This window comes from Festucalex cinctus, chromosome 11 (genome assembly GCF_051991245.1).
Source record: "Festucalex cinctus isolate MCC-2025b chromosome 11, RoL_Fcin_1.0, whole genome shotgun sequence".
In the NCBI taxonomy this organism is placed as follows: domain Eukaryota; kingdom Metazoa; phylum Chordata; class Actinopteri; order Syngnathiformes; family Syngnathidae; genus Festucalex; species Festucalex cinctus.
The window spans coordinates 22466291-22481316 of record NC_135421.1 but is presented as its reverse complement, the minus strand read 5'-3'; the positions used below and the strand labels follow the sequence as shown (position 1 = coordinate 22481316).

General features: G+C 37.2%; 1 long non-coding RNA gene across 1 annotated transcript; it reads left to right on the top strand.

Annotated features, from left to right (window-relative positions):
• The first annotated feature begins 6866 nt into the window (after nucleotides 1–6866).
• LOC144030728 (uncharacterized) lies at nucleotides 6867–13927 on the top strand. Its single transcript, XR_013287343.1, has 3 exons — nucleotides 6867–7008; nucleotides 12572–12615; nucleotides 13215–13927. It is a non-coding gene; the product is annotated as an uncharacterized LOC144030728 (long non-coding RNA).
• Nucleotides 13928–15026: the final 1099 nt, after the last annotated feature.

Here is a 15026-nt window from a genome sequence, read left to right as displayed (position 1 = left end):
TGTTGCGTCCTCAGTACTGGTAGGCGGACGTGCTAACCACTCATTCACAGTGCCGCCCCGTTAATTTAACCATGTAATATGAATGATATGTCTGTTACCTATTTCTTATCCAAAGAAGTCCCAAGTTAATTCAATTGTGTGTTACCAATTGAAGCATTTTTTTTTTTTTTTTTTTAAAGTTGGTCATCAATTCAGGTGGCAAAGTGGATGACTCGTACATCCGCCTCCCAGTACTGAGGACTCGGGTTCGAGTCCAGACTCCGTCCTTCCTGGGTGGAGTTTACGGGTCTGTGTGGGTCTTCTCCGGGTACTCCGGTCTCCTCCCACATTCCAAAGACATGCATGGCAGGTTAATTGGGTGCTCCGAATTGTCCCTAGGTGTGCGTGTGAGTGTGGATGGTTGTTCGTCTCTGTTCAGGGTGTACACTGCCCATTGCCAGCTGAGGTAGGCTCCAGCACCCCCCGCGACCCTTGTGAGGATTAAGCGGTTCAGAAAATGGATGGATGGTCATCAATTTACTTTGAAATCTTAAGTTGGTTCAACAATTCTCTTTTTAGACTGTTGCAATATTTACTGTACACAACTTTTGGGGTAGTTAGGCATAGATTTTTGCTTTACTTTTTGTTTTGCAGAAATCTTTTAAACCCTGCAGATGGTATCGTGGCAAAAAAAAAAAAAAAAATCTTCATCTTCCCAAAAAGAACAGCAGGTGAAATACAAATGTGTACCAGGTTCTGTCCAACCGTGGTAGAACTCCTCATCAAGTCATGCCTCCAGGCTATTTATGCTTCGTCTAAGCTTAGCAACAGAATGTCTGCAGCGCTCTGATTATTGATGTGTTATTTTGTTCGAGTAAGTTGTCATGCCCTGCATGTGAACTCCTGTAAAAGACAGGTGAAGAAGACAATTATTTGAAAGGAGCTTTGTTTGGGTTTTACTTACCCTCAGTAGAATACATGTACATGCCGTAGACTTTATCTGTATGCCGTTTGTGTTTGCAATTTCTATTAACCTCTCCTCAAAGTTAGACAGTGGTGTAAATGTAAGCAAGAAGACAATTAAAACAATTCTCCCTGTGAATGTACTGCAAATATATTCTTTTTGTTGTAGGTTAGAATCATGTGACGTGCCTGCTGGTTCACCTAAACCCGTTTCATTTTCAATCCCGGCGGAATTATTCATTTCCTCTCAATGATCGCCCCGCCGCTGTCATAAATTCTTGCGAAGAGTCTATTAAATTCATGTAGGACACAGGTAATTTAATTCATAAAAGAGACGAGATTACATCAGAGTTGTAATAGGCTAATGATGAAGCATGGTGTTTGAGTTTCAGCTAATAGGATTGCCGAATGGATGACAAAGGCCAGGCTATCGCCCACTCGGCTACTAAGGAAACACAAGACATTTCCAGTCACCTCTCGCTAGCATAAGAGCCGGGTGTAAGATTTACTGTCTGATTACAAAGGTTGGACATTGTAATTCGAAGGATGTTTGCCGCAGTTTTCCCCAGGTGCTGCGTTGATGTGATGGGAAGTGTGCGCACGAGGTGAGAGAGAGATTTAGAACTAAAATCCGAAGAAAAAAAAAACGCCATTGTTGTGCCTTCAGGTGTACAACGGTTATGGTCACTGGGGTGTTGTCTCCAAAGTTATTGCTTTTGTACCGCTGACGATTGACTCACTCTCCTGACTTTTCTAGCTTACCTGGTTTATATACTCTCTAAAAACGGAAAATGGATAGGTCTGTTTTTTTGTTATTTAAATTAAAATGCAGACTCCAAAACAACTGCCTTGTCACTCTGTGCTTTTTCTCCTAATTGGATTCATATCAGCTTCCTCCATTCCTATTAGTCCAACGTATAAGTAATAATTTATATGCTGAACAAATTAATTTTCATTCTCCCTCCTGCAAGTCTCTGCAATCCTTGCATACTTAAACTACTATGATGTTTCCTATGGGTCATTTCATGGAAATGACGACAGCTGCATTTCCAAGCCAGTCTCTCTGGTAAAAGCTAAAAAAAAAAAAAAAGTAAAAATAAAGTAAGGCACTGACACTGGATTCAGTCCAACAAAGTGTTGCCATTAAATGAGCAGTCTAATTAGTAGTAGTACAGTCTGACGTCGTATCCAAATAGACCCTTGAGAGGCAGCAATATGCCACAGTGCATGCAGACGGTCAATTCAAAGATTTAATAGTAGAAGATTTATTTTTATTTGTCTTTTTTTTTTTAGCTGTCGCATACAATATTATTGTTGTTGTTGTTGTTTATATGGAAACGTTAAATTGCCAATTTAGAGTAGACATTTTTTTGACTGAGAATTCATGTAATTACAAGTAGTCTACCATTGAACGTATTTGCAAATATGATTAAACGTACTTGTTAAAACGATTAAATGTATTTGAACATATGTTTGAACGTACAGTAGTTTAGGCTAAATGCTAAAAACCTTGCATTTGTTCCCATTATACCATTGGGTATTGATATTCACAAGTTTAAAAAATTGTACTTTTTTTAAGCATTTGGCATACATTATAGCAGCATGTTGGAAAGTTACAGTAAGTAAACACTGTTTACTGTACGTAGTTGTACATTCAAAAGTACTTCCCAGTCAAAAATTGGCAGTTCCATACGTCTGTGGGTTTAATACTTAGAGGATGCACTTTAAAAAATAAAAATAAATAAATGAGACTGTGACACCCTCATTGGCTGAATGGCATGGATGTGATTGTTTAAAACACATCAACAAAAGAGGTTTGAAGAAAGACATATTTTTCATCTACCAACCAAATAGATAGTAGAGTATGTAAACTGAAAGATTTTTCATTCTGGCTTGGACATCAAATATTCCAAGATCAATATTATACTATCCATCCATCCATCGTCTTGACCGTTTATTCCTCACAAGGGTTGCGGGGGGTGCTGGAGCCTATCTCCGTTGGCTTTGGGCAGTAGGCTGGGTACACCCTGAACTGGTTGCCAGCCAATCGCAGAATATTATACTATAAATAAAGAATTAAATAAATGGAAAAAAAATACCTCTATAAATAAATAAATATATTATACATATTCTGCGATTGGCTGGCGACCAGTTCTGGGTGTACCCCGCCTACTGCCCGAAGCCAGCTGGAATAGGCTCCAGCAACCCCCGCGACCCTTGTGAGGAGTAAGCGGTAAATACTTAAATACTCCATAGGCATGTTTTTCAAGCATTTACAGTACTTAACATATTTCTTTTTTTAATAGAAGCATTTAAGCACAATATATTGAGAGCAATTGATATCACAAAAATATTATACAACTGTAATAACTTAAAAAAGAATGCAATTTAGCAGGACTGTGAAGCGTGAACCAAAATATAGCTGGGGATTACATAACACCAATTTGTGTGGCACTTATAACGTTGATAGAATTCCAGTTATTTTTACCTTCTCAATTGGTATCAATTGCTAAAACACAGCGTACGGTAGCTATAACAAGCAATAAAGCTAATGAGAGTGATGCGCGACTCTATTACAGCGGGATGATGCGACTCGTTCCGGTGTCCTCTGTCTGAACCCTCTGTTTATCTCTGTACATTTCAAAGGAAGCAAGAGCTGCTGATTTGCATAATCTAGACCGTATTGGGCATGTGCTACTGTATTGGCAAGAGCGTTGACTTTTTCCCTGCATTCCCAAATCTAATTATCCCTTCTGGCCTGGGGACAAGGCCCACTCAGTGAGCAGGAGAAAGAAGTTGGTCTCAAAATGAAAATGAAACAGATATAAAGCCAATCCGGCGTCTGCACAGAATGAGAAAGAGTTTTTATCCGAACTAGGTCACTATTTTTAACAGCGCCATCCAATTTTGGAAGAGTCAACAGACTTGCTAACTTTCTCACCTAATTTACTGATGCCAAACAATCTATGATGTTTAGAATACAGCATTAGGACCCAAATGCAACATTTAAAAGCATTTCTAATACCGTATTTTCCGCACTATAAGGCGCACCTAAAAGCCTTCAATTTTTTGAAAAGCTGACCATGCGCCTTATAATCCAGTGCGCCTTATATATGGATCAATATTGAGCCGCAACAGGTCTCGCTAGCAAGACGCTATCGGTGACCCTGCACGATCGGTGACGCGCAGAAGATCCCGCCATCTTGGATCGCTAGCTAATACTAATACTTTACCTCAGAGAATATAATAAAACAGCTGTTGATTCATTTTGGGAGTGAATGGAGTTGTCAGAAAGCTGGTTTTAAAGTTTGACTGACCTTTCTGACTTTTGTTGACGTTTCCTTTAGCGCAGCACCATCTAATGGATACATAACGTAACCCCAGCCTCTACTGTAGCACCTTATATATGGAAAAAGTTTTAAAATATGTCATTCATTGAATGTGCGCCTTATAATGCGGTGCGCCTTATAGTGCGGAAAATACGGTACTCGTTTTCCAACATGCTCGTTGGTCTTAGTCACTAAGTGAATACAAGTGTTGTCAAATACAATCAACTTGTGTCACACATACTGTGTCAAAGTTCCAATTTAAAGTGCTCGCTAACTTCGTCCACTTTCAAACTTCCATTCAAAGAAGTTGTAAAAAGGGAGCACACGGACGACGCAAGTGCAAACTGGCAGCGACAGATAGACGGTTAGTCAGCTTTAAGCTGGAGCTTGGCAGCGTTTCGCCGCACATGAGAGCCTCGTAAGAACAAAGTCCTGCACTTAGGTATGCGGATCCACTCCTACCTCTCCTTTCCGTCACCAGAGCCTCCCTGTCATTAAAACTTTTAATTGACTCATTCACACCTGCTCATGCGCTGCCTCATTTGAGACATGCCACCTACATAGAGCAGATTATCTCTGCAATGGTGCGCTTAATCAAATATATTTTTGTAGTATCCTATTCATTATTATCATCATCAACATTAAAATGTGAAAATGTGCTGTCTAATTAGAAATTTTTGAAAAAGACGCTTATCTTGTTGCATTCTGAAAAAATTGTGTTAGACAAATAATATTTGCGCTTCAATTTACTTTACTTTACTTTAGTGTTTGTCGTGTCTCTTGCCTACTCAAAGGTAAACGTTTACCTTGACACTAAAAACGGTAGTCTTTCGAAATGGATTACAAAAATACGGAAACCTGGAACTGCCAATGTGGAGTGATTTAAAAAATAAATAAATAAAAACATTTGACTGGCAAATCCATTCAAAACTAAAGTATTTGCAGATAGAGTAAAACACATTTGCAATTTGCAAATAATAGGTTCAATTGTATTGGCAAAGTACGTTCAAACGTAGCATTCCCCCCCCCCCCCCTCCATAATGCTACGGAGTATAAAAAAAAAAAAAAAAATTTTTTTTTTTTTTTTTTTTTGTATTTTTCCTACATTGTTCCAACCCATTCCACAATTAAGTAGGTAAACAGTGTTCATTTAGAATTTTTATGATTTATAATTATGTGCAGGATTTCCATTCGGCACTTTTTCCATAATGTCACGGGGTACCGATTTGCGCATGTGCCTACCCTGTAGCATTATTGGAAAAAATGCAAAGTTTATAGCATTTATCCTAAAAGCACTTTTGAACGTATTTGCAATTATGTTTAAACTTATTTATGACCATGTTCAATTGTATTTGTAAGTTTGTTTTGAACGCACTTGCAAATATTGAACCATCTCAATGTGCATACTAATTATTAGACTGAAGCTATAAAAAAAAAAAAAAAAAAAAGATAATTAACTAAATATAGCCTATACCTGTAGAAGAAATGTTGTGACTTTGTTATGTACCGGTATATGTATTTATTTATCTTTATTTAAAGTATTGCTTTGCATGGCCTAAAACACAAAAGATTATTTGTCGATAATATAATCTAAATTAATTTAGAAGATGTCAGGAGTACTTAATTTATCATCATTGCTCACAGTAGGCCTGTTTTTTTTCTTTTCTTTTTTTTAAATACAGTATTTTGCATGAAAGTCCAGCACATTTATGGCACAATTAATAGCACATAATTAATGCAAGAAAAATACTATACCCAGCCCAGGCTTCAACGTGTTTGTGGTCTCCAAACAGACATTTTTCCCTTTTGGCCTGGCTCCTCCTTCATTAATAAAGGCTTAATCAAAATCACATTTCCTTTATGTAAATCATAACCTTTTGGAGCTGTCAGGAAATGAAACGTCTCCAAATTCACCACAGAAGCAGGTCAGTGGAAGCAAGTGGCCAGTTGTTAAGTGTCCAAATTGTAATCCATCACAGACAGACTGCCTTGGCAAGGCTTTTGTCAGCCATCATTATAACATTTAACTTTGGCGCTATTAGCAGCCATCTCAATGCGCACTATGCAGCTACTAATGGTCTTCCCTTCTTGATTTAACTTTTAATTCAGTTTTGTTTCCGGAAAATATGAATGGCCACTTAGAGTTAGACAGTAGTTATATTCCCTTTCCACTGACAGCAGCTATTCCATTACGTTTCACTTTTGCCAACCTTTTTCACAATGGTGCCTTTGCATATTGTGACTAATGAGACTTTGCGGTGATCCCTGAGTGTCAAAGGTCAGAATGCTAATGTTCAAGTGAATGTGTGTGCATGTATTTTGACAGGGAAGAGGAGCAAACTGCCTATGTGCGTAAAACAAGCTGCTCTCGAGAAAAAATACGCTCACTCTATAGACCAAGCAATATTTTGTAAGTATTTATTTATTTATTTATTTTTTTCTCCAGGGATAATCAATGTAAATGACCCTGCTATTATTTTTTGGTATTGCATTTTTGTACTACAGAATTGTTTTTGGTCCATTGTGAGATTGTAATATAAATGGCGCTTTTATTTTGAAGTTTACAGGAAATGGTGTCGATAGGAAGTGATGTAGCTAACCGACATACCGCCATTAGTAGCGTTGTCTTCCAGGGTCAAGGATGACGTGTGTGCGCCAGAGAGACAGAGAACAAAACCAAATAAAGTTAAGGATTCACTGACCGATTCATTAACCCCATGGTTGAAAAGGGAACGAGGTTCGTATCAGTCATGTTTATTGTTTATTAACTATTGCTACATTTTACGTTTTTTGTGTGAATTGCTGCATGGTGGGACACTCGTTTTCGTCCACTAGAGTGTGCTAACGCACATTGGTAAATGGCTAGCAACGCTATGGCTCAAGATTTTGTTTTGTTTACTGAGAATTTGTGTTTCTGTATGGTTTATTTTTGTTTTAAGGAAGTGACAAAGGGCAAGGCTAAAATTTCTCAAAGAAGATATTGTAAAGGCTATAAAACCATAATTTAAGGGAATTCATTTGTAGTATATAGCTTAAATAAGGTAAACTGGATGCACAGAACATGCCGTTTGTTAATGGCATTTTGTTTATTTTTTATTGTATCTTTTATGGTGTGTTCACACTAAAGGAAGGTAAAGGAGGAAATAAAGTTTGGAGAGACCACCTTTATTTCAACCCAGGATGCTACAATCAATGCAGTAGTAGTTTTACTCTTGGACCAATAACTTGATTGATTTACAGTCTTTAGTTTGCAAAATTACCCACTTATATGGAATAACATTTATCGACAACTCCAGTAGTTATTTATGATTGTTAATTTTGTTAAAAGGAGCAACAAAAAGTGAGGTCCGATAGATTCATATGGTATGTCTGCGATCTGATATTGAAGCACGTCTAACAATTCATCAAGCAGTTCAGTCATGTTATTTAAAATGAAATATTATTTACAAAATATGGAGGCATATCCCATTGCAAAAATGTTATCTTCTACAGTATTGCAAAGTGTCACAGAAAAGTTACTTTACAAAACTAATTGTTGTGCAATATCCACAACAGTCTTATATATTGAAGTCGTAATGAGACAAGACACGCTTTAATCAAGAATCGTTCGATGTCCAAAATATCAATTATCTCCATGTCAATGTATTATTTATGAGCAAAAGTGAAATCATTCAACGGGACGGGTTTTCCAGTGTGTACTGAAAGAGTACACTGTAATAATATTATATTTTTTAGGTGACTAAGGGTAAGAGGAAAGGAATTTTAATAATCTATTTTTGTAATAATGGGAAAACAATTTCAGCTGGAATTAAGATGGCTATTAAGACCGTACAAGCAGTATGTAAACATTATGTTTGACTGTGACTGTCTTTTTTTTTTTTTTTTTTTTTTTTTTTTAAGACATCTATTCTGTGTTCATTACTTTTCAGAATGTGTCCTGGTTTGCCTTTCCATTTTTCAAACTTTTTTGTTTTTGGGCTATTTTTTGCCTTCGTTGACTACGACCGTCTGCTTTGCCGCTCTATCCTCAAAGTGCCACTCTTTTTATCAATGCCAGTTTTGTGTTGCAAGGAGGGAACACCTTGTGAGATGAATAAGGCCCAGTTGACTTGGTTCAATCGAAAACCATAGGAATCCATTGCTACCTTAGTGTGCAGTTTGTTTTATTTATATGTATGTGGAATTGTACTTGTGATTTGAGGCACAGCATATATTGTTGGCTGTAATACCCGAGCCAGGTGTTTGTTTTTAACATTCAGATGTCTTGAAAATGTACTATGGATCTATCAAACCTTTATTTATTAATTATCATGAAATTATTCATAATAACCACTTTAAAATGATGGCTAAATTCAGTCTTTTGGTTAAAAAAATAAAAAATAAAAATCACAATGGTGTAGGTGCATTGTGGCAGTAGAAAACCTCATACAATTTCTTACTAAAGTCTTGTGGGGAAAAACAAAACAAAACAGGTGTGCGTGATCCTTCGATAGCCTGAAAGCAGACACAATCCATAAAAAACAAGAAGTCTTGCAGCCATTTTCCTACTCTCTGCCCCCTTGGACTTTCACACCAGAGATTAGTTCCCCTTGAGTGAACTTCGCTGCAGGAAAATGGCCTCATTAAGAGCCAGTGAAGCCACATTGAGGGCAATCTGACTCTGTCTGCGATTAGGCTGCACAAGACCCTTAATCTGTCGTGTGCATAATGGACACTGGCTGTGAAATTGAAACTGTCCATGGTGCAGTAGGTCAGCACAGTTGTGTAATATAAAGAACGGGAGTCTTGTAATATAACAGACGGCAAATATTTATCTACTCATGTACAATTTTCACATATCTCTACTGGTCTTGTAGGCGCACCGGTAGTATATCTTTATTCTAACCATACAATTAGAAAATAAATTGTACTTCAAGTACATTTACATTTTGGAAAAAATTACTTTTGTTTCTTAATGACCGTGTGTGAGCGGTGAACGTTAAATACCGCCAATGTCACAACTCGAGAATTGTCAGAATTATTACTTATTACTTTTCAAATGCTTTACACAAGACTGATGAACAATCATGGAAGACTGGACGTTTACAGAGTCAATTCTAAGCGTTGGGTTCGCCTGATTTTGTATAGAGTTTACTAGGGGTGTGAATTGCCTAGTACCTGACGATTCGATTCGTATCACGATTCACAGGTCACGATTCGATTCGATACCGATTAATCCCGATACGAATTTATAAGTCGATTGTTGCGATTTTTTTCATTCAAATTTAGAAAATACTAATCAGTAAGCTTGTAGAGTGTAAGATTTATATGAAAATGTATTATTTATTTATCTGAAATTTCAGTCTTATAGAGGTTGTAATCTGTTTCATGTTTGAACAGCATTAAAATAAAATATTAAGGCTTAATGTTCCGTTCATATAACATTCTTCCATGCTCAAGGTGTGAATCCTAAAAAAAATAAAAAAATAAAAAATCGATTCTGCCGATTATTGAATCGATTCGAGAATCGCGCGATGTAGTATTGCGATATATCGCCGAATCGATTTTTTTTAACACCCCTAGAGTTTACTAAATCTTTCCTAACCATAAACGCAGTTCCAAAACAACTGCGATTTGGAATTTAAACTTTTTGTGGTTATGTAACATGCCAGAAATTTTGTGCTTGAGCCAAATGAGAGAAGGTTTGCAGCAGAAATTCTTCCAAAAAATAGTTCATCTGGAGGTAGGGTGACCAGTATTCATACAATTAAAAGCAGAGACACTACAATTTAAAATCAAATATACAATAAATTGTAACCACAAACTATTTATAACAAATTAAATTTAGCAAATCCGTTACCTGTGTTTGTGTTATTGCTGTAGCCAATGCTAAATGCTATCTTGGTGGACAGTTCAACAGCGCTAAACAACCTTTTTTTTGCCCGGTACTGGCAGCTATTGGAAGATGACTGGGTCGTTTACTGGACCATGCACCGGTCCCATCGTTTGAATTTGAAACATTCGAAATATGCTACCAAAAAAGCTTAGTTTGTGTTGGGTCAGAATTAGGCTAGTAAGACTACATTTCCCATGATTCTTAGACACAGAAGCAGGAAGTGGTTGTAGTTCCAGTATGTCAAAAACACGCCTGTTTGCGAATACATACAGTTATAAAAGTTGTATTTATAAAAAAAACAACAACAACAAAAAAAACAGGACGAAACAATGGGGCTGTCGAAATCCCGTTTAAAACGGGATGTCTGCATGGTGACCCTATCTGGAAGTGTATGATATTATAAACCTAAAAAGTTGACATCCTCAGTGGCTCTTTAAAATCACAATCCTGTTAGAGTACATTATCCTCAAGGCTTTGGCAGTAATGTGCAGCATGCTATGGTCCCAACTTATCTGAGAATAGTTCGTTTAAGCCCCCTGCATCCTTGTGCCTTTTCAGATTGCTTAATTTGTCAACATGCCAAGGCCTTGCATGCAATGCATAATTATAAAATGATTAATGTGTGCAGCAACTGCCCTATAGAACCTTTCTTGCCATGATAAAATACTGTGTAAGTTATCGGGCTGTTGAAGATGCTTCTTAAGGTTGTCAGTCTGTATAGCAGTGACAGATTTGCTGTTGATCACCAAAAGAGTCTTACTCTCCCGATCAGAGTGCATCACAACGGTCACACTGCGTGATCGCAGATGAGTTATTGACCTCCCACAAAACAAAGGCTGTACAGCAACTGCAGCAATACATCAAATGCTCCGTGAACGATGATAAACATCTTGCAAGGCTTTGATGAATTAAACAGAAGTCAAACTTCCATTTTGCTTTTGCAAATCTTGAACTTGTTCTTTCGATTCCAAATGCATCCGTACAATAAATCCTACCTAAGTAAACAACGGAACTTGTAATCCATGAAATAAAATTAAATGGCATACTGTGAAGATTTTACACGTAAGCTATATTTGAAAAAATTTCTTTGTCATGGTGTTCGGCGTCAGGTTCTACTTTTGCTTACCGCTCTGGCTGATTTTTGATCTTCACTCATGACTTAAGGCAGAAGTTTATTGGCTGCCAAAGAGGTTCATCTTCCTTAGTAGTAACATACAATCTTGGCCAAAGTATTACATGGTATGTCAACCATTCACCCTGACCTGACTCTTTTCACAAACCTCCAAAGTCTGTATTGGCATAAGAAGCAAAGTGTGTCGTATAATAGAGGAACATTTACTTAGTTAGCCCCCCTAAAAAAAGAGGAAAAAGAAAAGAGTTTGCACACGGTTTTATTGTGAGATATACCGGATTTACCTTGATGCGAGACACCCGACTTCCTGTCCGGCTCGTGTCATTTCTTCAGCTTCATAAAAATCAGTAAAAAAGTTTCACTTGCAGAAACCTTCCGCATCGCCGCATCCGTTCCGCACCGTACCGCAGCTGGTGTCAATTGACACGCAGACTTGAATGTGTTCTATTCTTGTGGCATCCGGACGGCCACCATACGGAAAACGCACCGCGTCCGTCCCGAATTGGGCGTTATTTCATGGACTTCTGTGGTGCCTGTTCTACAAAATCCCCAGTTTTTATGTTGCTCGTATCATTCATAAACATTACCATAGTGACATCACTATATTAAAGTGTTTTGACCCTTGTTATGGTGTTTGTGCTGCTAGAAATACAAAGTGGATTTGTGTTAGTTGTAGCCTTTCTTAATCAGCCACTAAACAGCACGATACTTAAGAGACATAACACACATTTGGGAAAGTGTTTGCTTTGAGTGCGATACGACATGCAAAGATGCAGGTCCTGATGTGTCCAGAATTCAGATCCACTTATCTAATCTACTTGAAAACCCATTATTGATTATTACCACTATTTATTCAGAAAGTCGTGCGATTAACTCTCGCTCGTGTACAACATGTAAGCTCATTCACAGTTCTGTCAATATATTTATATAAGACAATAGTTTCTTCAGACCAATACACAAATATTACTGACGAATAATATTGGCTTCCGTTGTTTGTTGTTGCTTCCACAACGCTCATTTGGAAGTGTTTGTTTGTTTGTATACGCAAATACATGCTAGGATTAAAACAAGCATATACTGTATGCACTTTTTGCGTGTGTACATGCATGACGACTCCCCCACAAGGTGAACCCTGCTCAATTAGATAGAACAAATGAAATGTGCGTAATCCTCCCTGTTGGAGCGGGGACAGGTCCTGATCAATAGCTGCCTCTCTGGGCAGAGCTATTAGCAAACAGCGCCATGCCTAATAACTGAGCGATGACCTTTTAGTTTAATGCTTTCTGTCCTCAGCTCCTGCTTCAGCCGCGCTTTGTGCTGTGGGACAAGGAGAAAAGGTGAGTGTTGTTTTAGTAGTTTGTAAATGTAATGCAGATGGATCACTGTCTTGCAGCGGTTATTGCTGTTCGTCAAGGCTGCTGGGAATAAACGCGACAGGGCTGCAGGTTCTATGCGGAAGTGATTCACGGGCCTGGTTAAATTTATTTATATGCAGTCATGGTGTCTATAGAGGTGCTGGCATTTTTATATGTCACGTCATTTTCAGCTTTCACGCCTAACTGTGGGTCATATATCACTTATATATTTTTAGGGAAGACATTTTCTGAAGCCTGTTTTACCAACATTCATTCAGAATATACATTCTCAGAAACCTTTGACTCGTGTGAGGGTGAATTTTGTTTTACAATTTAACATTTACTCTAACTCTGTGAAGCTGCAACGTAATAACAGGTTGGTGTTGCAAATTAAAAAACCCCCACGTGCCTTCTTTGAATTCTTCTTGATCATCCAACTCACACCGTCTCCGTGGACGCTCTCCGTGTGAGCGCTTTGCATAACGCAGCAGATGCACATCTCCATTATGGACCCCTGACTGAGCCACTTCCACAGTCTGTCCATCAAGCTCTTGTTCTCTCTGATTCGCTCTCTCCTGCAGGGATGACAGAGGACGGTGAGGGCTGCAGTCCCCCTGCAGTGAACTCTTCTGCTTCCAGTCAAGCTGATACTTAGTGATGGTGTAAAACCCGCATTTATCTTTAGGATAAGTCTCTGAAACGTATTCGCTGATGTGAATCCCAGTCGAGGTAGTTCACAAAGGTTGAATAGAATGTCACCGGACTCCTTCTTGCATGGTTCCCTTTTATCCAAAAAACGTGTTTGTCTGGATTTAAACTCGATTGTCAATCTTAGATGAGGCTGGCGCCTACAATCTAATGTTCCAAAATGTCTCTGCTGAGTGTTGGTCAACTGATAAACTGCAAACAAACCAAAAACTGAGATCATCTTTTCCTTGTTTTTTTTGTAATTTGCATTTTTGTCCACTGTTGACAATATTATCATCCAAAATGTGTTTTGCACAATATGCAAATGAATGTTTGTTTTGATCTAAAGTTGTTGCTCTCCCATGTTTCTTTTTACTCTTCAGTGTAGAAGTTGCAGCATTTCACGTTGTCCTTTGGGTGAACCGACATTTATCTGAGGATGTTGCTAGGTTTCATTGTTTGGGATTTTGTAAATGTAGAAAATCCTCCCGTGTTTCTCTGCAAACCCAGAGGAACCGCGACATCATTGTCCTTCGATATTTTTGCAGGTTTTTGTGACATCTCAGCAAGTAAAAATAGCAAAATATAAAATACGGAATGTATTCAACACTTTTGTTGGGTCTTTTCTGTTTATCACACAATACATCACCAACGTCCAATCAGGTTGTGACTTCATGCATCTGTCTTTACTGTGCAGGCTGGATTGTGTGTGAATGCTAAGACAACCAAATCAAGTCAAGTCATCTTTATTTATATAGCGCTTTCAAACAGCCCTTAGCTGATTTAAAGAATCACAAATAAGAAAAGGTTTATGAAGTAATTTGGAAAAGGCTTTTTTAAAATGTTGCATCAACTTCAATTTCCATTTCAATTACACGGATAGTGTACACACAATAGTTTAAGATGCTTCATTATAATTTTTATTTTGATTTGACTTTTCTTTTTTTTTTAGTTAGTTTTAATTAGTTTTGAAAAGTTTGTTCATTTTTATTATTATTTTTTTTTAGAAAAAAAAAAGAAAGAAAAAAAAAGAAAAGAAAAAAAAAGATTATTTTTTTTTTACATTTTTATTTATTTATAGTTTTCCGAAATGGATAGCTTTAATAGGTTTAGTATTTGTTTTAGTTTTTCTTTTTAAATAAAATACATCAAATATTTGTTGAGTGTAAGATTTAAAAAAATAGTCACACAGTGTTACGAATAAAATACACTACAATTTTAGAACCATTGTTTGACCTTCCTTCTTTTGTACTGTACGTGCATACCGCAATATTGGAATAAATAATTATAAATTGAACCGGGAAAGCTCATGTATGATATTAACTGCCAAAGATAGATTGAAGATAGATGGATAGAAGAATGGACATGTTCGCTATAGTTATCGCTAGTTTTGTAAATATAAGATGTTGCTTCAGTTATTTTTTCATTTTTAAAAAGTATTGACACGTGCGTACACAAAGAATACATATTCCTGAATTGAGTAAAATGTTTGAGATAGAATTCATAACTTGCCTTAATTTTTCTCAAGTACAGTATGTGGAGCAGCAGGGCAGAGATTTAAAAAAAAAAAAAAAGATTAAAAGATAAAAAACTCTTCAACACTCAAAGTGTTAATAAATACACGTTTGTACTTCTAGAAAAGGCGCACTACAAAGAAAATACATCTAGGATACCCTGTTTATTAAGTTCATAAATTAAATTAGTCT